Consider the following 25573-nt stretch of genomic DNA (forward strand, 5'->3'; position numbering starts at 1 on the left):
ATGGGAGGGATGAGAGTCAAAAGACAATATGGGAGCATCTCAGACAGGCCAGCAAGGAATCATCATTGGTGGCAGTTGAAGCAGCAATCTGACCTCATTCTGGATGCACCACAAAATCTGCCTGCAGAGAGAGAAAGCGCAAGCCAGGGTAAATTAGAGGACGGGACAGATGCTGAACTACACATAGCTAAAACATGAAGGGCTGTATTCCACCTTCTGTAGCATGGATTTTCAAATCATTTGAATGAAAACCTCTTACTATGTGACTCTCTTGTTCTCCTTTGGAGAAATGCAAAGGACTGTGTACTTGTCATCTCATCTCCAGATTCCTGGGTCATAAAACAGCCAGAAGTGCTTATTCTCATTCTTGAAGGGGGATTAAAATAGATTTTCTTCAGATTCAGGATGTGTTCTTTGTACCTGCTGCAAAACTGTCTGTTACAGAAGATGCAGTTGAGGGTGTCTGCAGTGGCAGACTCAGTATAAGCAGACTCTGTTAAAGCAAATTCTTCCACCCAGTTCCATGAATCCAGCCACTCCCTGTACATCACCCAGAGATGAAAGCTGCCTCCTTTGGGTTGAATGCTCTTGAAAAATATAAATTGCTTCTATTTGCACTGGCTGCATGGCTGCCACGTTGTAGGGACAGCATATGAGTCTTACTGCCGAGGTCTTACACCAAAATCTGAATATGTCATTGGCCAACAAATAGCTGTGGGGGTGCACACAGCTTAACTGTATATTTTAGATGGTAAGGAGAGGGGAACACTGCTGCCCTGAACCGGGGCTGCCTGGCAGTGTGCCTAGTCACTGTTCTGGAGGAGGGTGGGAAGAGGAAAAATGTGGCTGTAAGCCAGTTTAGAGACATTCAGGATCCTAGAGCCACCCAGGGCCCAGGTTAGCCCCTAACATACATTAGAGCAGTCTCAGAGCTATTCTGATTTATGCCAGGCACCTCATGCCCCATGGGCCTATTTCTGCAGCCAGGGATTGCTGAGGCATATCGCTATCCTAGCCATGGATCTCTTCTCTTGGACATTCAGTGGGGACCAAACAGAGGGAATTGGCCACTGATTGGTAAGCCAGCATTACAGCTTTGCAAAGCAGCCCTAATGGGGTTGAGGATCTGGCTCAGTTTGCCCTTTGCTGGGAGGCTGCACAGGTGCTGTTATGTTGTCCACACACTAGGAGTCAAATGTGCTTTTAGATTGGATAATTTTTTATGAGATTAAATAAAGAGTCTTACTCACTCTACAGCAGCTTGCTTGAATTGACTCATGGCACTCCCCTCTCTGTGACTTGCAGTTAGAAGTAGACACGCTCAAAACAACATCTCCTCTTCATTTACAGAGGAACAGCCCTGAGATGGGGCCTATGCCCCACACTGGCAAGTATGGGGTTAACAGGGAGCCTGAGGGCCCAATTAGTCTAGTCTGTGGCAGCAGGAGGGGAGATGCTAATTGACAATTAGACCTAGCTGGTAAAGGAAGGGCTGCAGGGCCCAGGAGGAGACCTGAGAAAGCAGAGCTGAGATAGGGAGCTTGTACCCTGGGTCTGAAAGGAGATGGTAGCAGGGGCAAAGTGTCTCTAGGCAGCTGCCAGAGATGCTTGGGGATACCCTGAGAAAGCTCCTCAGCAACAGGCTGAGAAAAGCTGCACAGAGACAAGACTGAAGGGCGCAGTTCCAGGATAGACGCTTTCATGCAGGTAAAGGTAGGAAGCAGCTGGGGAACCAGTGAGGGATCATGAGAAACAGACTCTTGCTGCTTATCACAAGGGCTCTGGGCTGGAGCCTGGAGCAGAGAGCAGGCCTGGGGTCCCTACCAGGCACTCACAGGAAGGGCAGTGTAAGCCTCAGGAATAAAGGGGCAAGGACTGTTAAACCCAGATCAGGACTGAAGGCCAGCTATGTGGGCACTACGCCTTTTGGTGTGTGGTTGGACTTTGTGGTTACCATGGAAAGGGACTGAACTGAAAGGTGTCTTGGCTGATGAGTTAGGTCACAGAAACTGCTGCAGAATGAGAACGGAGGGAAGTGGGGATGCTAGAGGCAAAGGACTTCATTGATTAGGATTGCCAGTTTTGGTTGGATGTATTCCTGGAGATTTCACCACATGACAATCTTTTATTAAAGATTTATCTTTAATTCCTGGAGACTCCAGGTCAATTCTGGAGGGTTAGCAACCCTAGATAGCCTGACCTGATGCCATGGGTGGTACCGCAGTAGGACAGTCACTTACAAGCCCCTGACTCAAATGTCTCCAATTAGAGGAGTGTCAGGGCTGAAGAAGTATTCTTGGGCTTTGCAATGACTGTCAGGTGTTGGGGCTGTGTTTCCATGACAGCTATTTTGACTGTATTCTATTCTATATAGGTTCTTACACCATGCTCTGCCCCGTAATACCCGAGTGTCTTCAAGCAGTACACTCATCCTGTGTATTCTCTCATCATCTTCCTGGGGAGAGAAGTGTGTAGAGTGTCTTGTTTTGGATTTTTTAAAAAACTATACGAGTTCTGAAGCGGTTTGTGATGGCCTTTAGTTCCTGAGGTCGTTCATTCCACAGTCCTGGCCTGTCCCCAGAGAAAGCTCTCTAGTCTATATCCATGAAGAATTTTCCACTGCAGGCATGCCGGGCGAGTGTGAGGATAAGCAGCCTGGGGCCTAGATTTATTTTGTTTGCTTGGCAAACTTTGTGGGAAGAGGAAAGTCAGTCATTCCTAGAGCAGGAATGCAGTATGCTCACATATGTCCTCTCACACAGCTGCACCTGCATGTCCCACCCGCAGCTGCTGCAGCTTCGCTTTGCCTCAAAACAGTCTTGTGTTGGATGCAGGGGCTCTGCTATGATGGAGATCCTCTCCAGCTACCCATGGCTGTATTACATCTGCTTCATGTTGCCTTTTTAATCCTTTGTCTCTTCCCTAATCTAAAATTAAACTGTATCAAATCTGAGCCATGCCACTCTAGAGGGCCACGCCCTGAGTTGGCATAAATCAGCATTGCTCCACTGAAGTCACTAGAGCTATGCCAGTGTACACCAGCTGAGGATTTGGTCCAGGTGGGTCCTTTTGTCCCACAGAAAATCAGTGGAAAAGATATGATTGTGTCAGTAACATGCAGAGGAAAAAAATGCCAGAAAAGAGTCTTAAAAATCTGACATATTGTCATTCAGAAGAGCATTCCCATGCAGGAATTTTTCCAATAAATAAATTTTATAGACTTTTAAGGGATAGCTTTTAGATTAATGGAAGTATTACTTGAATTAAAATTCAACCCATTAAGCCATCAATTATATTGTCATTTCAACATTATGTGCTTAATGTTAATGGCACACCCAAATAAAAAAGAAATGACACAAGAAAGCTATTTGTGTTACTGTTCTCGGTGGTATGAGCCAAAAGCCTAATAAGATTTACTCTTGAAAGCCAAACTGAAGCCAGAGCTGTGACAAGGGAGGATGAACAGAGACACTGTTCAAATGGATTTGGTGAAGGTAGGAGGCATTATCCTATGTGCAAAAACACTGAAACCCCCCAACCCAATCCCCAACCACATTTTGGACCTATTCTTACACGGAGCTGAGTCTCCTCAGCTCTCACAGACAGGAGGAGTTGAGGGAGCTCTCTGCAATATGTGGGGAAATAGATCCCTACCTCATGACGGCAAGGAATATGGGTTTGGTCTAAGAGTGGGGTGGGGGACCCTCACAGGGTTCCGTCTGGAAAAGCACCACCAAATTCAAAACTTTGTCTGAACCTCTTGGGCTGGCTCTAGTTTTTTGCTGCCCCAAGCAAAAAAAAATCTGCTGCTCTTAGAGCGCAACTGCCCAAGCCAAAAAAAAAAAAAAAAAAGGCCGGAATGCCGCCCCTGGAATTGTGCCGCCTCAAGCACATGCTTGCTTTGCCGGTGCCTAGAGCCGGTCCTGCTCTTGGGTCAGTTCTGCTAGGTTAGAGATCTGCCCAGACCAGATTTCCTGGCAATGATAGCGTCAGTACTTTCTGCTTCCAGTCAGGCTGGAAACACCTGGAGAGCAGCCTTTCTCATGGTATTTTTGACGTTTCCACTTCTGACCCTGGCTGGGACATTGAAGCACAGAGATGAGTGATAATGAAAAATAACCACCCTGACCTTTGTAATCTCCTAACAAGGTTCAGGCTGAGTTTTTGGGTGAAGATTCTGGTTGTTTTTGTCTAAGCTGGGTCACTCATTACTGGTTTGCTTAGTTCATATTTGGATGAGGGAGTGGGCCTGAATCAATCTGAACCTGACCACTTCAGTGGGTTGTTTTCGTCTTTAGCCAGGCCACCTCAACTCCACTGTGTGTGTTCTGGTGCTAATCTATCCCCCGTCTTGGGGTGTGACTCCCTTGGGCAGCACTTCTTTAGGCAGAGTTCTTGCTGAGAAATGGGAGGGTTAGTGGCCTGCATGAAAATAACACTTGGGCCCTAACCAGTGTCCCCAGCTAGGCCTGATTTAAAGCACCACCAAATTTGTGTGTTAAGGGAAACCTCTCAGTGAGAGCCTGAGTTAACTTATTTGGTGAAGACATACCGTTGATGACTCTGCTCTGGTGCTAATGTATAGAATGATTGGGGCAGATTGTTCTCCAAAGCCAACAATCACGAAGGATGAAGGACAAGAGGAATCCTTTCAGTTATATTTTCCATGTTGGAGGGTCCCCTCAGTACCTAGTTAGCTCAACGGGTGATAATTAGATTTATAGTCCATTGCCATCCCCTCCCCAAAGCGCTTGCTGTTGTTGCCTTGGATACACAAGTTGCACAGGCTGTAGGCCTGTGTTGGTGGTCCCGGAAGTATTTTCAGAGCCCTGTGTAAGTCTTGGCAGCATTTGCCTGAAACACCCTACCCTGTTACCACACTTTGAGGCCACTTAAAAAGAAATAAATGGGATTTAATGACTCACTGAGGCAGGTGCCTCATTATCCCACTCAGATTTAAGGGCGGTGAGAGGGAATATCTAGGATGTGGGCTGGGCAGTATGATGGTAAGTGCCTCCAAGCCCGGGGAGCTAAACTTTATGCCTTTCTTCTTGATTTCTTGGTTAGTAAAACAAAATCCCAGGAACAAGGTGAGTTTCTGTGTTGTGTGCACTGTGTTTCTAGAGTAGGTTGAGAAGGGTGCCTGCTCACAGCCCGACATGGCTCTCAACACACAGGAACCGAATTAGGTCCCTGTCAAACCTTAGGCTCGAAATGTCCCCTATTCCCGGCTTTGTTTTGGAGGAAGGAAACAATATAATTTTACTCAGTCAAGCTGCAAGTACATTCCAGGCCAAGGTCAAGCCACCCATCTGGTCTTCTCCACCTATATGACTGAAGTAGCTTCAGCAGGAATATGAAGCAGTGCAAATACATCATTGTTAAAGCTTACTCTCAGAGAAGCTTCAGGAGCCCTGAACATGCTGTTACTTGTAATGAGGCACAGTTCCCACTCATTTCATTGCAATTGCTATTTAGACTCAATTACCACGGTGGCTGCTCATTATCCCTAAGTTACCAGGTTATTACTATGTTTCTGGAGAATAATTTTTTTTTTCCCCAGCTGGTACAGGATGCATTTGTCTCACACTCCCTCACAGGTGTTCAGAGTAGGAAAGTTGCACAGAGTCCCTGACTGTCTGACAGTGTCACTGGACACTTTTCGTGGCATGATTCATCAGCCTCTTGCTGGGTGGAAGGGCTGTTACTCGGACACCCAGGTTCAAATCCAGCGATCGCTGCTCCTTTTTGCATGCATAAATATTTCTTCCACATCCTGCCCTTTGCTGAATAGGTTCTGTTATCACCATTCCTTCCCCAAAGTCCTTGGGCTCTATCCCAGATGCCAGGGGTGCAAACTGCACAACCACTGCAACCAATGGGAAATTTGGCCCTGGGGCCATCAGGTGGGATTTACAATATCATCCTCTCACAAAAAGAAAAGGAGTACTTGTGGCACCTTAGAGACTAACAAATTTATTAGAGCATAAGCTTTCGTGAGCTACAACTCACTTCATCGGATCACTGCATCCGATGAAGTGAGTTGTAGCTCATGAAAGCTTATGCTCAAATAAAATTTAGTCTCTAAGGTGCCACAAGTACTCCTTTTCTTTTTGCGAATACAGACTAACACGGCTGCTACTATGAATCCTCTCACAGGGTTTCAGGTAGGGGAAAGTGGCTTTAAATCACTATCAAGGCTCCACAAGACCTCTCTCTGATGGAGGTGGGCCTGGGACACCTGGCACATCTTCAATCACCCTGGCCATGAACCCTCCCTGGTGAGTGCTGTGTCCCCCACTCACCCCAGCTCTTCTCTGGATGATTTACTGCCACTTGGTGCCCTGTATCCTGGGTTGCATTTGTGGAAGCTGGTGCAGTCCAGGGGCAAGTTATGCCCTTGTCTTTTTAATCTGATCTTGTCTTCACATAACCCCATGTCTTGGCCTCCCTGGGCAGCTTTTGCAATGAATAAAGACTCGTAGACTTTAAGGTGAATAGGGACCATCATGATCATCTAGTCTGACCTCCTGTACATTACAAGCCACAAAGGCCATTACTCACCCACCCACTCCTGTAAGAAACCCCTAACCTCTGGCTGAGTTACTGAAGTCCTCAAAAAGAGATTTTTTTTTCCCCTGCGTGGCTTTGAAACAAATGATGGAGGCTCCATGGATAGTGGTAGCAGCATTTTAAATTATTTCCATTTGAGCAGGTGGCTTTCCTATCCTCTGCAAAACACCACCTACATATGCTTATAGATAGAGCCTGGCAAATCTACAGATATCCACTTTATATCTGTGGACCCTGTTTGCGGATTGGATGCGGATACAAATTTTGTATTCATGCAGCCCTCTAGCTATAGAGGGCCAAAAACTTGGAGATGGATTCCTCCCTAAGGACTACTCTGCTCACAGTCTGGGCCTTCTCTCTCCAGAGAATGCCTTTATCTTCGTTACATAAAGGATGGAGTTAACAAGCTCCAGCAACACTAACTTGGCATTTCTCTGCAGGATCAATACCTACTAATAAAGGTTCACAGAAGACTGCAACTCTGTTACATATTCCAACTTTCCATTCACTCTGCTACTCCTAGGTGTAAATGCTAAGCTAAAGATATTTTATCATTCTCGAGTAAATATAAAATGTAAACTTTCTCAGCACAGGTTTCAATGGTATTAAAATGTAACTGGCTTTTTAACACCATTTTTATTTTATTGATCTCCTTTGAAGGCTGGAAGGAGACATTGCAAAACAAAAAAAATTCCTTGTGTTGGGGATGAGTAGTTTACTCCCTAACTTCAGGCTGGATCATATTGTTCTAGATGAAGCTGGAAGCAGCAGAAATCTGAAAACTGGTCTTGTGGTTAAAGCAGAGGACTGGGAACTAGGATTCCTGTATTCTGTCTAGTTCTGGATCTTCCATTGTATGGCTTTATCACTCTGATTTAATCTCTGTGCCTCAGTTTACTCCTCTGTAAAATGGGGATAAGAATACTCACCAATTTCACAGGGGTATTGCTGAGTCTAATTTAAGAGTGAGGCAGTGTAGCCTAGTGGTTAGGGTGCTATCTGGGGACTCATGTTCAATTCCCTGCTCCACTATAGACTTCCTATGTGACCTTGGGCAAGTCACTTGGTCTCTCTATGCCTCAGTTCCCCATCTCTAAAATGGGACTGTTAGAACTTTGCGGGGTGTTTTGAGAACAACTACATTAAAGATTGTGAGTTGTTCAGATACTACAATAAGGAGGCCATATGAGTACAAAATATGGACGGACTAATGTGCGCAAAACCCTTTGAAATCATGGTTGGCATTTGCTTTAGGAATGCTGTGTGAGGTAACAAATCCCCTGTAAAAAGTGCTGTGCATCATGGCCACGCTGAACTCTACAATGATAGCAGGGATAGAACTTGCATTCTCTGGCTTCAAAAGCACAGGCCCTTTACCTTTGAGCTAAAGAAAAATGTCTATTGGCTGTAAGCACTAGAGGACCTTGGACATGCTGCTGAGCAGTTCCGATTCCATCACCGGAATGTTGTAAATGTACAACATCAGTCTCTTAATCAAACAAGTGTAATAAGTAGATATTGACTTCTACATAGATTTATTGACCTGAGAGTGTATTATTGGCTGAGACAAAGCCAAGGACAATAGGGACTACAATGGATCCTGATGTTTATTGAAACACGAGGTTAGTGTAGGTAGGGTTACATGTATTGTGAATGTTTTCATCAGAGATATCTGGAAAGCTCTTCGTTACAGACATTTGCAAGCGTGTAATAGGTTTTTCTTTTAAACTAATATTCTAAATGGGAGATGAAATTAAAGGTCCATTAAAAAACTACTTCTTTCCTCCAGGGAGAAGGTGAATCACAGTGTTCACTTATTCTGCGGCAGCCAGTCATTATGCACTTATTTGCATATGTAAACTGATTTGTTGGCATTACTTAAAACTCAGTGTTTACTTCTGAGGAAGTAAACTAAGCCCTGCAAACAGTTACATACATGTTAACTTTCAACTAATAGGTTAGTTCCACTGGGTAAACTTCTAGCCCCACTGAAGTCAATGGGAAAACTTCCATTACTTGAAGAAAAGGAGTACTTGTGGCACCTTAAAGACTAACAAATTTATTTGAGCATAAGCTTTCGTGAGCTACAGCTCACTTCATCGGATTTCCCCTATATGTAACCAACAATTCCTATGCCACTACTGTGTTGTGAGGTATAAGACAACATGATGAGTTTAAACGATCACAATTGTCTAAAAAATGTGTAGCTATTTTGCAAATTACAATAACCCAGTGTGATCTGAGGAAAAAGCACTTTATTTCACATTTGACAACAATGTATGTACAGTCAACTTTGATGTTTCCCCTCTGTTGTCAGACAATGTTTACTTTTGATAGTATGGGTCTTTCTCACAAGCAATAGAGAGAAAAACGTTATAAACATGGGAAAGTGTGATTGTAAATCTGCAAAAGTTGGCAAGGGAAATTTCTCTAACATTATTTTTTAAAATGCAATCATATATTATTTTCCCAAAAATTATGGAAAAGGATGTTAAGGTTGCCAAGTCAAGCACTCAAAAGCTAAGAAATGGATGGATGATGCTCACTAAATGGGTAGCTATTCAGTATGTATTTTATCCTCATAATTCAACATGTGGCCACATTCATTGCACACCATCTAAACCCTGCACTGAATACAGAAGTATTAACTACCTCACAGGCTGTTTTATGGTGCTCTAATCAGTGTCTTAGTTATTTACAAACAATGAATTTATCTTCATAACAACCCTGTGAGGTTAAGTGGTATTGTATTCCTATTTTACGCAAGGGGAACCGAGGCACAGAGATTAAAGCCAAAATTAAGTGTCAGCTCATTTTGGGTGCCTGATTTGAGGAACCTAGGACCTGATTTTTCAGAGTACTCGGCATTATATAGCATTGCATATGTTCAGAGCAGAGTTCCCACTGACCCCCAGGTGAGTGCTCAGCACTTCTGCAAATCAGACTCCAGATGTCTCCAATTAGGTACCCAGAAAATGAGGAAGGTACAGTGGCAATCTGTGAAAATGTTGGTTTAACTGAGTGGAACAGCTTTGTATGGGAGCTCTGTGGCAGAGGCTGGGATAGAATCCAATTCTCTAGGGCAGCATTCCACTGCCTGACCCTGAGACCTTTTTTTTTCTCTTTCTGCATTCCCCTGTTTTCATTGACCACACACCTTCCAGCTACTGCAACAAATGATGCAGCGGTCTTACAGACAACAGTCTCCTTCTTTACAAAGTCCTGATTCATCCTCAGAGCAGGTGCATTCTGTGCACTGAATGAAGGAGCAGTCCTGTGGAAAACATAGTATGTGACCACGTAATTAAAGACTCCATCATATTGCATGCACATGAGGGACAAGTTATGGTTGCACAGGCCACCTTAATACAGTCATTTCCTAACTTCTGAGTGCTTGACTGTGCAACCTGATCACTTTTAAATGCAACTTTGTGTATAATAATATAGAGGTTAGTTTGCACTTCTGTAGCACCTTCCATGAGAACCTCCAAATGCTTTTCAAACACTATTGGGATATGCCTCACAAAACTTCCCTCTTGCAAAGGATAGTTATCATGCGCATTTTATAGGTGGGGGAACAGGCACAGAGGGTCTGATTTTGCTCTCACTTACACCAATGTAAATCAGGATAAACTCATTGAAGTTGGCAGAGTTAAATGATTACACTGGTGTGAGAAGCGAAACAATTTAGCGGGTTACATGCCTTGCCCAAGATCCTACAGGACATCTGCAATAGAGTCAGGAACTGAAACCAGAACTCCTAATGCCCCAAAGGTGAAACTAGGTGGTTTTGTTTGGATTGCTAATCTCTTTCAGTTGGAAAATGTATCAAACTGCACATGTCTACACTTACTGGGGATTGACGCTGTGGCGATCAATGCACCAAAGACCCGCTAAATCAACCACAGATTGCTCTCCCATCAACTCATTCCACCGGAATGAGACGCTTAAGTAGGTTGATGAGAGAGTGTCTCCCATCGACCCAGCATAGTGTAGACACCAAACTAATTTGACGTAAGCTACGTTGACTTCAGCTACATTATTCATGCAGCTGGAGTTGTGCGACTTAGGTCGACTTACCGTCATAGTGTAGACAAGGCATATAGTTACAGCACTTCCACTGTCCCTTTACTGGGGGTGTTCCTTGGCATTGCCCAAAGAAGGCTCTTGTCCAGCTATCTTCACTGTGGCCCATATGAAGGGCACTGTGGATAATAATCACCCATTCCTGGGGTGATTGTCAGAGAACTTTCCCTTTTGCTTGTAGAGCAAAGATGGCAATTTACAGGCCACACAAAGTTTGACCAAGCCAAAGTTATAGTAGGGCCAATGGTAGAACTTTATAATGGAGCTGCTTGCAACCTTAAATGTAGAAAGGTGTCCACCTGTCCATAGTCACTGGAGCAGATCCTCAGCTGGTGTAAATTGTCATAGCTCCATTGTCTTCAAGGGGAGCTGGGTAGCAGCACAAGGTACCTGAGCTGAGGATCTGACCCAATGTATGAAATAGTATCTTCTACCATTTTATTTCTTTTCAGTTTGGGAATTAAAATGTGGTGAGTGCTGAATCTTTCATATGGAAAATGTTCTTTTAAAATATTTAAAGTGGGTAGAACAGCAGTCAGTGCAGAGTGAATTTTGGTTCATGTTTAGAAGCAGGCCCACAAATGCAGGTGAATTACAGACCTCATGATTTGAATAAAAAATATTTTTTTTCCTTGTGCATTTTGAGGAGACTGCGTGGTGCCTTAATGCATTTGTGGACATAAATATGAAATTATATTTTAAAAGTTAGAAATAAAGAATATGGGTGTTTTGTGCAAAATGTTTTTAAACAAGAATCTGGTGCCTTTTAATGCTCTTTAAAGTCTGAGAATGATAGTGCTGACTAGAGCCAGACCTAATGTGGGCATGCCCTTTGCAAGCTTTCCTACATACCTCTGCCAATGCACCTCATTGCTGGCATGGTTATTCTAGTCTTCAGCCTTTTCAGCACCAGACCTGGTCAGTTGTTGTGCAGAATTGTGCCATAGTGTGTGCAGTACAATCCTTTTGTGCTATGGAATCATAATCACCAAGGTCCAGATCCTCAAAAATATTTAAGCACCTAACTCCCATGGGTTTCAAGGGGATTTAGGTACCCAAATACCTTTGAGGATCTGGCTCTGAGTCACTGAGGACCCTCATCTCACGCTACTTTCACTTGTAGATCTATATTTAAATGTAGCTTATTACGTCAAGCAACCTGATCTTTTGCTTATAGATATCTCTGAATGTCACTGGTAAATATTTGCAAAAGCCAGAGCTATGTGGATAGCCTGGATGATCCAACTTAACGTGTATGGATGAACTTTTTGTGCTGTGGCTGGGTATTTTTTTCCTCTCATCCTGAATCTACTATCCTGGTAACATTTGAGACTTGTAAATAAATAATAACCAATAGCTTTGCCTTCAAGATTGCAAATTACAATAGACCATGGACTGTTCCATACTCTTGACAAATGTTTGCTCCAATAACAGTTCAGAAAAAATCATGAATTATTTAACTTGTTAGGATTTTGTCTTGTTCAAATGTCAGTTTTTGTAATATTTCTCTTCCCTTTTCCCCCACTCCGGTTTGGTAGTGTCTTACAATGACCCTTGAAAGAAAGGGTGGCTAAGGAGAGGAGGTGAAGTTAACGAGATCATTTGGAATCTCTTCAGGGCCTGCTTAACAGGCACAGATAAAGAAATACAGGCAATTTCACTTGCCAATATACACTCTTACTCAGATGTATCTTTAGCTGGACAGAAACCATGGGCAGAATGAACACTAGGTCCATCTCCTACTGAAGTCAATGGAAAAACACCCATTCCTTTCAGTGGCAGCAGGATTGATTCCATACAGCTGAATTTTGGAAGCTGGCCACTGATTTTTTTGGTGCTTCAGTTTATGGATGCTCAGCTGGAGATGCCTGGGCCCTGATTTTCAGAAATGCTGTGGACCAGCCGCTGCATCCAAGGTCAATGGGAGCTATGAATGCTCAGCACCACTGAAAATCAGGCACAAGGTGTTTCAAGTGAGGAATCACTGGCCAGTTCTGAAAATGTTGGCACAGTGACATTAACTCACCCCAAAAGAAATAAATAAAATGGATCAAAGCTACTGTACAAATGTAGGCTTGTTAGTGGTGGAACACTTCAGGCAATGACCGACATTTATCATCGCTTGAGTCCAAACTCTGATCTTTAATCTATGGAAAGCAAATTGAAGACCCAGATGTGACTTCTCCGTAAAACTGTAGGTGGCCAAAATAGCTCTTCTGTTGCGAACAGTAGCCTGTAAATATGATGCTCTGCTCCTGCATGTTCTCAGCTGACCTAGATACAGGGCATAGTTTTAACTTCTTTTAATACTGTAATATCCACTACTGTAATCATAATATTTATACAGTTTTTCAAGAAGCATGTTAATTGTGAAAACGAGTTCCCTTTTTTTCCCTTTCATGGAAGTAGGCTGAAGGTCAGATTTACAAAATTTCGGGCTATATTCTGTGCTCATTTATACCATTGTAATCTTAAGTAATGATATGGAAAATATCAGAGTTGGTCCAGATTTATATGTATATAACTGAGAACAGAGTTTGACTCTTGGTTAGCAAAGCTTGAATAAAAAAGCAGTTTCAAGGATAAAACTCAGTGCTATGAAGTAGCTTGTGTATATTCTGTGTTTGGAGGGAACACAAGAGCCCAAAGATTTATTAGTAGTGTTTCAGAGCATTATTGAAATTAGACTTAATTATCTGTGTAATGTGCAGGATCTAGCATTTTTGATCAAGCATATTCCATTTAAAAAAAAGAGATGTGCTAAACTGCTTCCAGAAAAAGAGCCCATATTTCCAAACTGCCTACTTCAAAAAACTTTAGGGTTTTTTTTTTCTGCTAGCAAATAAATGCTCATTTAGTCCCATTCTTTGTGTTTGTGTCCAAATGCAGAACCTTTCAGATTGATAAATCCCAATGCAGAATCATTCAATGAGAGCCAGAGTGGAACCAAGCCTTATCCTTGCATGGATTTTAGACTCTAAGGGTGCATACCTGGGTGCGCCAGAGGGAAAAGAAGATGCAAAGAGCTCCTCCTTTTCTACTTACACTTGCAGACCCCAAACTTAATTATTAGAGCTGGTTGGAAATTTTTAACAGAAAAAGCCCGGTCCACAAAATCAAAATTTTCTGCGGGAAAACTTCAATTTTGCCAAAAAATAATTACTTTCTATTGGGAAAAGTGGAAATGACAGCTCCCTGTCTGTCCACCTGCAAGGCTCTTGTCAATTTCACTTGAAAATGTAATTGAAAAGAGGCTTCCAGGTAGACAACTTACAAGCTAAAAAATTCCATTTCAGTTCTTCCAAAATCCAGAAAATAAGTCTAAACTCCATGCTCTGAAAAGTTTTCTTTTTTTTACTTTTTGGCCCAGTTCAGGATGGAAACAATTCCAAAACCTCAACATTTTTCACCACAATAGATTAGCATTTTCCTGCCAGCTCTAGTGATTCCACTGCAGGTGAAGAGGAATGTTTGGGTGCAGGGACCAGGATACTAGCAGCTCTAGAGGGTGTGTCTGGCTAGGATGGTGCCATTGCCCCACCCCTAAACAGGTGTTGTGAGATGAGTGCTCATTGCCTGGTGCAGCAAGGGGCTCCTTTATCTGCTCTCCCCAGTGCCACAAGGGGCCACATGCCTTCCAGTAAGGTCTTTTGGTAAAGACACTGCACTAACCTGTAGGTGACCTTAGTTCTATACCACTGATTTCCTGTGTAACCCTAGGTAAGCCATTTAACCCTCCTGTTCCTCGTTTATACAATGGTAACAGTCATACTTTTCTACTGCCCCAGGGGATAAATTCACTAATATTTACAAAGTGCTCCGAGACTATGATGAGGGCTAGATGAGTGCCTAGGTAGGCTAATAGCTAGATGTACCCTGTTATTTTGTCGGTCCCCTTCCCATCAAATAGTTGTTTCTTAGGAGGCATTCCTGGTTGTCACAACGTGGTGCTAAAATATCCGTCTTATGGAACAATGGGGTGTGCTTCATGCTTTCACTGCTATTCTTGCTTGGATTCTCTTTTCTCCCCCTCTCCCCGTCCCCTCCCTCTGGACTATATTGTACTCATGAATTTGTCTTAGGGCTGCAGGGAAACCAAAGCAGTAACTGTCACTATTGTCATTTTGGAAATATTGTGTGGACAATAAAAATGAATTGTTCCATGCTCTGGGTTGAATAATCCAACTTGGATTTCCACAGTAAATGATAAACTTTTCTTTGAACACAGAAGGAAGATTGCAAGGGACTCAATTAATCAAAGCAGCAGTCTCACTAGTTTAGAAATCCGCACGCTTCTCACCAGCAGCTTCCAGAGCTGTCTTGCTGCACAGAGCTGATTCTGGGATAACTAATTAAACACAGGTGGAGGCTAGAACACTTGTTGAATTAATGTACAGTATCTTCTTGTCTCTGCTCCCAGGCACTTGTACCCAATAACATCCAGTGTCTGCTGTATTTTTATAATTAACCCAGGTGCACTAGAGATAATTAACCTTTTTTTTTTTTGCTGTCTTTAACATTCTGTAAAAGCATATCTTTATTTAGTCTCTGATGCGTTTGGATGCCACTGATATTGTTACACATCTAATGGAAAAACTGCATCTTGTAGAGGAAGGAACAATGAGTTAGTGAAACACTGAAGTATATTAATGGATCTCCTGGCATTAGCAGCTGTTGATACAGATGCTTCATATCTTTAGAGGATATTTATCTGCAAAGTTGTCTTAACTTAAATTTTTGGCAAGGCCATCTGGTCCTGTGGTTAAAGCTGGTGATTGGAAATCAGGACTCTTGAATTATATTCCTAGCTCTGCCTCTGACTGACTTTGGGCAAGTCATTTAGGTCCAAATTATCAAAAGTACCCACTAATTTTTAGGGACCTAATGCCCAGCTAGAGACACTTAAGGATTTGCAGAAGTAGTGAGCAGTCACTACATCACATGGGTACTCATAAGAGGTGCAGATAACTTGGCATCACTAAAATTCTCTCCCCTCCCCCCCAAAGGCTCAATCAATGGAATGACTCTCACTGACATCAAAGGGAGTTTTGCTGTGGATTTCAAAGGGACAAAGACTTGGCCCCGTTATGTGTAGATAAAGGTTCAATATACAAGAAATATGTCTTTTACGTATGCACCAAAGTCTTCTGGGTCCTTCACTCCACTTCATTATGGGAGGAAATTTTTACCTGTGTCTTATTAATACAAATGTTCTCAGAGACTTACACAATGGACACGTTTTTATAAATGACTAAACCTTCAACAGAAGTAATGCTGATGAATCCTAGTACAACGTTATGCCTGAGTGGTACTGAGGTTAGTATAATTCCTTCAAGTAGAAACACCATGAAATGCAATGAAAGTAGGAAAGCCTTCCTCCTGCCCCCAACACAGAAGGAAAAAATATTTGTGTATCTGAAAGAAAGTAGCAACTTTTTGTGTTTAACTCAATAATGAAAGAGGTCCAAAAGCTACTACAGAGGATTGTAGTGACAAGATGATGTAAAACCTGAGAAGCGGATCAGATAGGACAAGTAATATTTTATTGAGTGTAGGAACCAAACCCTGTGATATTGTATGGGTGGGCTGATCTGGAACAATTGTACTTGCCATATGGAATGCAGCTAGAGAGCTCAGTGTATGAGATGACAGAGATTTTCCAAATGCAGAGATTTTTAAGACAGGAATGTTGTTAGGGGAATAACCTAATGGGTTCTTAACAACTTATGTAAGTTCAGAAAATCAGCTATATTTATTAATATATTTATTATCCTGCTGTTCTTTCCAGTACCCTTTTTAATTTGGTAGAATCAAGTACCTATTTCTTTAAGCTGCAGGGTGCTTTAAGAGGGAAGAAAGATAATAATGGCTGGCTCATAGAGGAGAGCCTTTAATTATCTAATAAACTATCTACATCAGTAAATAACTTTTACAAAGTAAAACTCACCTTTAAAAAAAAAAAAGTTGTCCCTACCTTGATTTGAAGAATTTGCCTCACCCATGCGAACAAAAGTGTATTGTAGGGGTGGGTTGGTACAGCCTGTCCAGTTCAACTTCTCAATTCCCTCCCTTTTACAAGGTTGTTGTTGGTTGTTAGGCACTAACTCTGCTTGGAGCCGAGCAAGTGATAATTAAGAAACGTGTGCTCCAAAGAGCTTCCAGCACCTTGGGGCACCTTGGAATGAGTGTAGTGCCCTGCATGTACACGGTTACTCTGACATGGAGTTCCTTGAGGGCTTGGGACATAAAATGTGCCTTGAATTATCCTTTGTAATTATTGTTTTCAGCTATCTCAGTCTTGATGGCTCAGCTCTGGAGTCCATTTTCTTTGGACTCCAACCTGCACTAGAGGTGGTATCATGCGGGCATACTTTTTCCTCAGTGAAACTCTAGAGCTGCACACTGAAAATTATTACTGCTGACCTTTGACCTCAGTTACACGTTTTCAAAATTCAAATGTAAATTGGGTCCAAGGGAATGAGAGAACTCAAAGGAAACTAACAAAACCTTCTAAAGCAACAATTCAAGTCTCTTTGGCAGGAAGATGCTGCAGAAGTTTGTGACACAACTCTCTGCAATCTTCAGTGTGGGGTGTGTATTTTCCCCTCTCCTTTCACTTAGAATTCCTGTGGTATCTTTTATGGGACAAATCACATTGACAAACAGAAAAATGAAGTATGGACTCCTGAGATTAGTCATATTTGATTGCAAAATAATCATAAAAAAGATGAATCTTACTTGATAAGGAAGAGATTTTATTTCCCATCCAAATGCTACTGTGGTATCTGTCTCTCTCCTGGTCACTTCCTTCTAGTTCATTTACAAGCCTGGAAGCAAACTGAAAAGTTTATTGCAGTACTCCATGGACCTCCATGTGCATGCATGAGTATTTGCATGGTTCATTTCTGGTTCTCAGTCTTACGATGACTCATCCATCCATCAGTTCTTTCAGCACTGCAGGTAAGGGAAGTGCTCAGTGACACCGGGAATTCTCTCTCTGGTTGGGGTGTGAGGTGATGGAGGTTGCCAGGGTGGTAAAGGGGATAGAGGTAGTACTGACTAAAAACACTACAGATTAAAAAGGTCATTTAGGTTAGGTTTGGATCTGCCTTTTAGAGTCTTCTTGTAATTAGCTTGTCTCAGAATGAGTGGTGTGAGCTTTGTTTACATGACTGTACTGTATGTCTGGAATGCTCAGTAGAATGACCACACCTATTGCTGTCAATCCATGAATGTCATTTTACAGTCGCAATAAATGCGTATATAAACAAATACACTTCAAATGTGATTCTTCATACCTTGGGAATTTTTAATAGATACTTTTTTGTTAAAACTTAGCGTATGACCACAAAGGAGGTCACTCCCACTTAAGAAATGCAGTCATGGAACAGAGGACTGCAGTCCGTTTGTCTCTTCCTGCGACTTGCTTCTCACCTTCAATAGCTCATTCCTATCTGTGTGCCTTGATTTCTCAATCGCTGTAATGGGGATAATAGTGACTTCCCTCAGATGTGATGTAAGACTTCATGCATGTTTGTAAAACACTAGGGTATAGCAACACTGTGATAAAAGACCAGCAGCTGCCCCTCATCAGTTGACTTGGTCTGGGGCTGAGGGTCTATAAAATTGCAGTGTAGACATTTGGGCTCACACTGGAGCCTGGACTCTGAGACGCCTTCCTCTTGCAGGGTCTCAGAGCCTAGACTCCAGCCTGAGCCTGTACTTCTACACTGCAATTTTATAGCCTCACACCCAAGACCTGTGAGCTTGAGTCAGCTGGGGGCCAGGTATGGATCTTTTATCACAGTGTAGACGTGCCCTGAGACTTGGTGCCACAGGTTTTTTTCCTGCAGTGTAGATGTATCATTAGAGTACTGGGATGGAAACTGAAGTAGAAAATGATGAGCTATTTTTATTCTTACATGGATCTGTCCTGATTCTGCCCTGGATCTGAATGGGTGTATCCCACATGAATTCTCTGCTGGACCTTTGGGTAAATACTATATTTAATTCATTTTTTAAAATGCATGTTTGTCAGATGGACTGGAATAGACCCTTAGGTGCTACCCAAATCTGTCTTGAGACCAGTTCTTCCTAATACTACCTAATACTTCCTAACCGGCATTGTGTGGTGGTGTTCGCTAAATATTCATTCAGTGCTTGCTTTTTAAAATGCATGTTGGCTGGCTACACAAGAGACCTGAATGCTTCTAAATAAACCATTATAGCCTGGTGTATAATTATGTATGTTTAGGATACATGCTACATGCAGTTTTAAAAGAAATCTGTATGGAAACCAATTGTACTGCGTTTGCAGTTGCTGAATGTGTTTAAACAGCAACACCTCAAGCCTTTCCAAAATACAAAAGGGTGGGATCCATACTTAAGCCCTTAAGTCTGGGGTTTAGGTGCCCAAGTCCCAGTTTTGGCTCCATTGTGATCCACAAAACTCCTGCTGAGCCCTGTTGGCACCTCAAATCACTTGACAGCTTAGTTTTCAGGGTAAAAGTTCCCTTGGCACCTACGTTCCTGCCTCTGAGCATGTGCACTGGTGCCTTCCTCTAGCACCTGAACACCTAGCATCCACCTAACCCCCACAGTGAGGCATGAATTCAGGGAAGGTAGGTGTTCAGCCGCCTCAGGCATGGGCGGGGTCCCATTTGAAGGTCCTGTTGAAGCTCTTTCACTTTAGCCAAAGACTTAAATCATCCTTGGACCAGCAAGCGAGAGAGAATGAGTCTGTAGCATATTGGCTAGGTCACCCAACTGGGAGACCCCAGCTCCAGTCCCCTTGCTCCAATCACTTTCTTTCAGTACCCACAGCAGAACAGCTTCAACAGGAGAGACTGAGGGAGCCCACATCAGAATATCCCATAGCTCTGTGCTTAGCTCACCCACCTGAGGATTTCAACAGGTGTCTTACCCCTTTCTCCCCCTTGAACCTGCGTGCCCCCACATCCCACCTGAGTGCTCTAACCACTGGGCTCAACATTTTAAAGTGGGCATCACCTCTTCCTCCTCCTCCCAGTCATTTTTGTGGAGAAAGGTAGGTACCCACCTCTTTCCGGCAAGAAACAACTTAGGTGGCTGGTTCCCATTCATGGATTGCTAGCGGATGGGCACCTCCCTGCAGCCTGGATTGCACCTTTCTCTGAGAGAGGGGTGAGGCTGATGACACGCCCCTGTTGTGAGCATCTCCCATTTGGTAGCTTGGGCCTAGCGTGCTGGTTTTGGTGGATCATATTCTAAGATGCCTGTCTCTCCCCAGGCATTGTCTAGGTCTAGGGAGCCTAGCTGCTTAACGCAGGCTTTGTGGATCACAGTGTTGTTCCTGTGATTTATTATTTTTTTTGTAGGGGCTTAAGTCCCTTTGTGGCTCCCACTCTAAAACAATTTAGACTACTTTCTGGAGTAATCACTTCCCAAACTTCAGATTCCGATTTCCATTTACACTGATGTTAATTCACAGGGGCTGAATTGGCTTCAACAAAACTACTATAGATTTATATCAGCATAAATGAGACCAGAACCTGATCATATATGCATCTGTATATAATATCTACATAATAAAGTTAAAACGCTATATGTGAAGTTCTAGCACAGAACAATTCATTGTCATGGTAGAATTGCAGCCCATTGAAAATTTCCCTGGGTAAGAAGCTGGGAAGGTCCCTGGCCATTTGGATCCACTGTTCTGGGTGGCTTGTTGTTGTCTGGATTCCTTAGTTTGTTTGTGCATCGGTAAAGGAAAGAGATTGAAACTCTGCCCTTTGTGAGAATGTTACTCACCTTCCCTAGATAGGTTCTGCCCACTGGCCTGCAACGTAGAACCTTGTATTTGTCCTCCTAAACAATAATTTGTCGGCCATTAGGGTGACAGCATAATCCACTTTATTTGTAGCTGGGAGCAAAATCAAATGGCATTGCCCTCCTGCGAGAGGCTTTTAATGCATGAATGGTCCTGAAAGCTCTTATTACGCATTGCGTGGTTGGGAGCTATTTCTGGAATGACAGTAGCCAGAGATATTAATATTGGAAGGTATAAAACAAAGCTGTAGCAAAAGAGTTAACTTTTTAGTTTCTTTATGTGCTGAGAATTCAAGAGGCAATGCTGTGTATTGGAGTTAGGAACTCCTAACTCCTCATCCAGGCTGCCACTTATTTATGTTATGGCTTTGGGCTAGTTTCTTAACTGCTCATTGCTTGAATTTCCCCATTTGTCAAATTTGCGTATCGCTAGGGGGAATCTGTGGGGCTTAATTAATGTCTGTAAGGGGGTTTGAGATCCCTGGCTGAGAGACGATACAGACTTGCAAATTATTTATCATCTGTGAGAGCAAGAGGAAGCTTACACACATAGGCATCAGAATTATTTCTTCCTGTGATGATGCTCTTGGACTCTGCAGCAGCACAATCAGCAGGGGGAGATAGGTTTGGATGTTTTTAGATGAACTCTTCATTTTGGCCTTTTCAGGCTTGCTGGAAAGGAGAAGATGCAGCTGAGTGAAGGAAAAAGAGGGCAGCCAACATTAACTGTCCTTTCCTGTTGGTCCCCTGGATCCTCTCGTCACTGCAATAACAGATGTATCTCTCAGGAAGGTGAAGTGAGCTGTAGCTCACAAAAGCTTATGCTCAAATAAATTTTAGTCTCTAAGGTGCCACAAGTACTCCTTTTCTTTTTGTGAATACAGACTAACACGGCTGCTACTCTGAAACTTGTCAGGAAACCTGTCAGGAAGGTAATGATCTTCCTGGAAACTCCATCTTGCTACAGGCTGCTAGTAAAGCCATGCAGTACCTCTGCTGCCCATCTACTCTGCCTTTTCCTTAGGAGAAATAATGGATCTCGGACAAGAAAAAGTTTCTCCATTTAATTAAACAGCATTAGAATGAGTCCCGTGCTTTGGCTGGTAGGCCGCATGGTGAACTTTAGTGAAAGCAGATGGTCACAATGGTATTAAAAGCTGAAGACTTCAGTCAAGCTTTTAATTGAAAACAATTGGACCCTGCTGGATGGTAATTACCTTGGCTGCTTGCAAATATTATCACAGCATTGCTACCTATGAAGGAAGAACTGAAACTGAGTTAATAAGGCGTGCTTGAATGGCATATAATAAGCAAGGAGCATCCAAACTTATTTTCTCTGCTGGTTTCTCCCCTGTAAGAAGTTTCCAAGTGGTTAGGAATGTGAAAAGGAACATGCAGTGGCAGAAACTAAAAAGTGAAGTGTCGGCTGCATTCATAAAACAACTTGAGCCTGTGTGGGGGAGTGTGTTTTTTGTTTTTGTTTTGTTTAAACAGTTGAAATTCCAACCAGGGCTAGGAAAAGCATAAAATAGCCTATAATATCAAGAGATGCTCTTTCTCTTACCCCCAAACTGTGAATGCTAATGTCAAAATCTATTCTCTTTATCTCACTTTATAAGTTTTTTTTTTTTTTCCTCTTGTGGCTCTTGGAAGATTGGGGTCCCAAAGTTTTCCTTTTCTGCATGGCTTTACTAATTGTGTGTTTAATTTATTATTTGTATTTAGTAGCCCTTATAATCACTAATGAAGAAAATACAGTGCAGTGTATATTTTTGTATATGATAAAGAATTCAGAGAAGGAGTTGAACATCCTGAAGCAATAAAGATCGAAGTTGACTGAATTGTCAATCTGATGTTCTTCTGATACTAGAATCAGATGAAGGTTCTGAGACTTGCCCACCCAAAATGTCTGTGATGTGTTCCACAAAATTCTATTAATTGTTGTCTGTAATATACTTCTGGACATAAATGTGTCATTGACACTAATGTATGTAGTATTACTTGCTGGGGAAAGTGACTTACATTGCTATGTGTGGTTCAAAAAATACTCCTGACAACACTGTCTCTTTCAAACATCTCTCAGATGTGTATACATGTGTGAGTTGAATCTTGTCACCATCTGTGTAAACACTATTTTGCATGTGGTGGTGGTGATGCAGCTGTGCCCATAGGGCTTATAAGCAGGGGAGCAACTTTGCTACTTCTGAAGGCCTTAAGAGTAGCAGCTGCTGTAATTTAGCAAAATTAATGAGTAACTGTAAACCACTAGTAAAAATGATGCCAAGTTTTCCCATAATAACATAATGTCACTTTAGAAATGATGATTTTACGTGCTATTCCTTTCACAAGCCAAATATTTGTCTTTGTAAGTGCCCCAGCCAAGAGTTTGTCCAGCCTTGGCTGGCTTCTGGCTGGCAATGTGAAGAAATGGACTCTTTCAATGCATACATGCCTTGAAAAAATACTGCTTCTAGAATGAAATTTATTTTTATACCTTGAGTTCAGCCTTAATTCATATATTTTGCTGCGATAAACATATTGGGTAATATCCTGGCTCTTTGAAGTCCATAGGAGTTTTGACACTGACTTTAATGGGGCCAGGATTTCACCCACTTCATAGAGCCAAATTACGTTCTTAATTCTGGAGTAGTGTTACTGAAATTGCTGTGGAACTCATTGCCATAATATATTGAGGGTAAGAGTTTAACAAGCTCTTTTTAAAAAAAAAAAATTGACAAGTATAATAGTTATATTAAAGAGGTTTCAGAGTAGCAGCCGTGTTAGTCTGTATTCGCAAAAAGAAAAGGAGTACTTGTGGCACCTTAGAGACTAACAAATTTATTTGAGCATAAGCTTTCGTGAGCTACAGCTCACTTCATCGGATGCATTTGGTGGAAAAAAAACAGAAGGGAGATTGATATACACACACAGAGAACATGAAACAATGGGTTTATCATACACACTGTAAGGAGAGTGATCACTTAAAATAAGCCATCAGCAGCAGCAGGGGGGGGAAAAGGAGGAAAACCTTTCATGGTGACAAGCAAGGTAGGCTATTTCCAGCAGTTAACAAGAATATCTAAGGAACAGTGGGGGGTGGGGTGGGGTGGGGGGGAGAAATAACATGGGGAAATAGTTTTACTTTGTGTAATGACTCATCCATTCCCAGTCTCCATTCAAGCCTAAGTTAATTGTATCCAGTTTGCAAATTAATTCCAATTCAGCAGTCTCTCGTTGGAGTCTGTTTTTGAAGCTTTTTTGTTGAAGGATAGCCACTCTTAGGTCTGTAATCGAGTGACCAGAGAGATTGAAGTGTTCTCCAACTGGTTTTTGAATGTTATAATTCTTGACGTCTGATTTGTGTCCATTCATTCTTTTACGTAGAGACTGTCCAGTTTGGACAATGTACATGGCAGAGGGGCATTGCTGGCACATGATGACATATATCACATTGGTAGATGCGCAGGTGAACGAGCCTCTGATAGTGTGGCTGATGTGATTAGGCCCTATGATGGTGTCCCCTGAATAGATATGTGGACAGAGTTGGCAAACAGGCTTTGTTGCAAGGATACGTTCCTGGGTTAGTGGTTCTGTTGTGTGGTGAGTGGTTGCTGGTGAGTATTTACTTCAGGTTGTGGGGGCTGTCTGTAAGCAAGGACTGGCATGTCTCCCCAGATCTGTGAGAGTGATGGGTCGTCCTTCAGGATAGGTCGTAGATCCTTGATGATGCGTTGGAGAGGTTTTAGTTGGGGGCTGAAGGTGATGGCTAGTGGCGTTCTGTTCTTTTCTTTGTTGAGCCTGTCCTGTAGTACTCTTTTCTTTTGGGCTCTGTCAAACCTCTCCAACGCATCATCAAGGATCTACAACCTATCCTGAAGGACAACCCATCACTCTCACAGATCTTGGGAGATCTTGCTTGTCACCATGAAAGGGTTTCCTCCTCCTTCCCCCCCCCCCCCCACTGCTGGTGATGGCTTATCTTAAGTGATCACTCTCCTTACAGTGTGTATGATAAACCCATTGTTTCATGTTCTCTCTGTGTGTATATCAATATCCCCTCTGTTTTTTCTACCAATTGCATCCGATGAAGTGAGCTGTAGCTCACGAAAGCTTATACTCAAATAAATTTTAGTCTCTAAGGTGCCACAAGTACTCCTTTTCTTTTTATTAAAGAGGTTAACTTATTTAAAAGGGATCTAAAACCTGATATTTCATAGGTTAGCAAGAAACTTCTATATACAAATGAATAAAAAAATGATCCATTATGGTGATGATTGTGCCTTCCTGTGATTTTTGGTACTGGCAGTTTTGTAGACAGGACACTGGCTTAGCTGAACTGTGAGGATGACATCTCAATATGGATGCCAACATGATATTAATAAAATTAGTATAAGATTTTTAATATTGGTCATTACTTGTTTGCACCTTCACTGAATATTAAGATATAGCTACAAGTATGTTATAGCCAGGGATGCTTGAAAATATAACAATATCCATGTATATTTGTTAGTTATGTTGTAAAATGTTCAGGCTGGTTAAAGACATTGCAGGAGGTTTCTGCTTTCTATCCCCAAGGACAAGCAAGTGTCAGGAAGATCATCTCTTTTTAGCCAGAAACCACATTTATTGTCCCTAAGAGTACTTCTACAAAAAAAGTTTAAAATGCAGGGTTTTTAATCTTTCTTTAACTTTCTATGCCAATTTTTATACTGTTTTGAAAAATGGATGTAAGATTGGTTATTGTGATTGGGGTTTTGTAGATTGTACTTGTGATGAAGTGGGGATTTTCCCTTGTTATGTTGTTTGTGAGTCTTACTGTTGAGCCTATGTGAGTTTTACTGTTTTGCAGGAATAGTGTGTGCACCTCAGTTTCCCTGTGTGCTGCACCAATACCTTGGTGGTGGGAATAGGGATGTGTGACTTTGGCTAGACCTCTGGGGCAGGTGAAGCTGCTCCAGCGGCCTGCACGTATGCGATGTCTGGTGCCCTTTGTAACCTGAGACCCAGGAGGGGGATACAACCAGGTGACTCTTTGCCCAGGAAGTGAGAAAAAGACAAGGAGGAGGAGCAATGGGGCTGTCTGAAGTCAGATTGCTGGGAGCTGACC

The 25573-nt window shown here is 42.4% G+C and overlaps 1 long non-coding RNA gene across 2 annotated transcripts in view; it reads left to right on the plus strand.

Annotated features, from left to right (window-relative positions):
• Positions 1-1483: 1483 nt before the first annotated feature.
• The window catches only part of LOC119852525, a 69024-nt gene continuing 44934 nt past the window's right edge, over positions 1484-25573 (plus strand). For both annotated transcript variants that reach the window (XR_005291705.2, XR_005291704.2), the window contains exon 1: positions 1484-1707. This is a non-coding gene — a long non-coding RNA (uncharacterized LOC119852525). The remainder of the gene's footprint in view (positions 1708-25573) is intronic.

The sequence above is a fragment of the Dermochelys coriacea genome, chromosome 3 (genome assembly GCF_009764565.3).
Source record: "Dermochelys coriacea isolate rDerCor1 chromosome 3, rDerCor1.pri.v4, whole genome shotgun sequence".
Lineage (NCBI taxonomy): Eukaryota > Metazoa > Chordata > Testudines > Dermochelyidae > Dermochelys > Dermochelys coriacea.